Source organism: Lissotriton helveticus, chromosome 6 (assembly GCF_964261635.1).
Source record: "Lissotriton helveticus chromosome 6, aLisHel1.1, whole genome shotgun sequence".
Classification (NCBI taxonomy): domain Eukaryota; kingdom Metazoa; phylum Chordata; class Amphibia; order Caudata; family Salamandridae; genus Lissotriton; species Lissotriton helveticus.
In genome coordinates, this window is record NC_136067.1 from 437318865 (window position 1) to 437322185 (window position 3321).

A 3321-nucleotide genomic window follows, 5' to 3' on the forward strand; every position below is an offset into this window, starting at 1 on the left:
AAAAGCACATCGGGGTACCAGTCCCTACAATTTTGCCAAGTTTGGTGAAAATCCATTCAGCCGTTCGAGCTAAAAGTGCGGCAGACCGCCCTATGGAAATTAACATGGGGAAAACACGTTTTGGGACCCCCCTTTTATCTCGGCCCCCGCTTGACGAACCCCCCCCCAAACTTTCAGGGAAGGACCGGAGCGCCGCGAGGCTAAGTTGCTGAAAAATTCAGGCAGATTCCTCAACCGGCGCCAAAGTTATTCCCAATAGAATGTTGCGATTTCCCTATGGAAATCAATCCTAACTATATATACCTACTGGCGACCGCCAGTAGGTAATATATATATATATATATATATATATATATATATATATATATATATATATATATATAAAATAATAATATAGAGTTTCGAAACCACAAAATACATTTGGACTGATATTCTGATTAATTTAATAATAACTACACCGGAGGCCAAATATCAGTAATAGATTTATCATTGAAAATGTATATTTCATTATTTCGCACCCATCTCAAAAGAATGGAAAAAATTGCAGTCTACAGTAGTTTCTTTTGTCGGCGAATGATCAGAGTTCAGTGTTTAAGATGAAGCAACAGTTGGTCAGTAGTTGATCCCAGACTCAAAATCTCCCCTCCCTCCCCATTTTGCCCTCTTCTGTGCCTAAAAGGCTACGTTTGCATCCCTTGCTCTTAGATCTGCATCTGTTCCAGGTATTTGTATGTGGGATTTTCATAGCCATGGTTCTGCATCTTGCTCAGGTGGCGATCCTCTGGGGTAAGCATTGAGTCAACCTCTACAATGCCATGGCTGATAGTACCATACTGCCTCTTTCTCAATAACACTAAGCTGATAACAATCACAGTGGCTATTGCAACAGGTATTACGAGTAGACCAATCAAGGCACTCCTGCTGAAGGTAAATTCTTCACGTAAAAACCCCTCCGAATCCACTTTCTTCTCCATCTTACTCTTGCGGTTGATCGTCTTCTTATCTGCCCCAATCAGTCTATTCAGATGGTCCATGCCAGACCCTTCTGGTTCCACCAAGGTGGTGTAAGATTTCACCTGGAACGGATGGAAGCTCTTATCTTCAGGCCTGGGGAGCTCTTCGCTTTCTTTCGAGCTCACCTGGACGTCTACTGGAGACTCGACGATGGAGGAGATGAACTGGTCTACATCTGTATGCTGCTCCTGTAGCAGCTCATCAATATCTTCTTGGATCTCTTGCACTATATAAGGAATATTGTACAACTGTGAGAGACTTTGATTTATCCTCTCTTCAATCACATGGAGGTGTGTCATTACCTGAGATTTCATTTGTGCTGCCTTTTCCGGGTCTACAGCTAGGACATGTTGGTAATGGCGGACAGTGTGGAGACGGTCTTTATACTCAACACGCACGTATCGCTTCAGAGCTTGGAAGATACGTTGAGGCCGTGGAGGGTCTGACTGCAGTGCAGCACGGAAATTCTCCAATGCACTGCTACGGCGGTCGTTCAGCATTGCCTCTACACGAGCCAGGTGAGTCTCCACTAGTTGTTGCTTCTCGCTTGCTGCTTCCTTCTCCAGGGATTCCACCCTAGCTTGGAAATGCTGGATAAGAGTTTGCCTTTCAGCCTTTGTCAAGTTCTTAGCATGGTGCTCTTCTTCTTCCCACTCCTTTTTCACCCGGTCCATGCGGTTGTGGTTTCTGATCTCCAACTGCTCCTTGGCCTTTTGGAAGCGTGCATGCTCGCTATCGTCAGCGGGGGTCTCAAAGTAGACTTCCACATCGTCTGTGGGCTGTGGTGTTGGGAGTACTTTCACATCAACAACAAAATCCTTCTGCAAAAGGGTTTTGGTGTTACTAGCTTCTGTTGGGGTTTCATCATTGTACTCCTCATCTTTGAAGCAGTCGTAGTAGTAATCTCTATCCTCCACAACGTCCTCCTCTTCCTCTTCCTCCACAGGAGCAGTGAAGTCCTCTACATCAGCCTCGGTGGGGAATTCGCTTTTATATAGATCATAATCTTCTTCTTCTTCTTCTTCTTCATCATCTTCATCATCATCGTCTTCCTCCTCTTCCTTAGAAAGAGCATCATCTGGAATTTTGGTCTGGGGACAACATACATATTCTGTGCCTCGGAACTGGTCTGTAGCACATGGCAGCAACATGCCATAGCTGTGCAGTATCATGACTTCAGTCATACAGGCCTCTTTGGCTACGTTGTGCCAATGCTGGTGACTCTTGCACACATCCATGCGCTCCTTATGAAAGAACTTGCACTTCTTAGGGACGAGCAGGACCTCGATGACAAACTTGCCAACGAGACACTTAAAGGGTACTACGATGTGAGAGTGGCCTTTGCATTGCTTCTTTCCCTTCTTGCACCAGTTGTCGATATTGACGGGCTGGTTTGCTTCCACGACATTCATAATCTGAAGTTCAGGATACACCTCTTGGCAGTACTGCAGAACCTCTTCTTTGGTACCAAAGCAGCTCTTGGTTCCGTATGGGTCTGGTTCCCATTTTCCAGTCTGTATGTTCATGTGCATGTTGAGCTTCCCACAAAACATGGCCACTTGAGGCTCAGGAACGGCAAAGCCAGTACCGGCATTGGCAGCCAGTGCCTCGATGTATCCAGCGAGCGTAGTCCCCGCGCACAAAAGGAGCCAGAGGGCGACAGGAACAGTCCCCAGGATGCGCATATCTTCTCTCTGCGGAGTCTAAGCCTTTACTGTGCTGAAGCCGCAGCGGCTAGCAAGGATTTCGGTAGACGGAAACGACGTCACAGGACACGACTGTTCTAGCACTGTGACGGAAAGGAGAGATCTGCTGTGCAGGATTTTAAAGTGACAGATTATTTGTAACCTTTGTATGGTATCCAGTCCCTCGTGTTGGTTTTATCCATGCACTTCATTATACATCCTAGGTGTCTCTTAGATTGCATTCGAACCTATCATGCCATGTTTCAATATCACGCACTCTTCGGGTGGTTCTCATTTGTGTGGTTACAGCCTCTTAAATGCGTGTTCTGTTGCTAACCTTATGTTGACCTGCACAATGGAAAGGAAACATCAATCTTTGAGTGTAATGCTGGGGCGGGGATGGTGTCTGCAATGCTCGTAGAAATTAAACTATTGTTGGGTTATTTTAGAACCGAGAGTGTTTTGGAGGTATCATAAACTGTACTTTTAGGAGTAGGTGAATCTGTGTTTTGAATTAGCTGAGTTATTTGGTTCCAATTTATATCTGTTGCAAGGGGCCGAGTCGCACCAAAGCCAAACAATTTATCACACAGGTCATTAATGGCTAGACAGATTGTCAAGA

The 3321-nt window shown here is 45.4% G+C and overlaps 1 pseudogene; it reads right to left on the minus strand.

Annotated features, from left to right (window-relative positions):
* Positions 1-664: 664 nt before the first annotated feature.
* Positions 665-2699, minus strand: LOC144762649 (amyloid beta precursor like protein 2 pseudogene; annotated as a pseudogene).
* Positions 2700-3321: the final 622 nt, after the last annotated feature.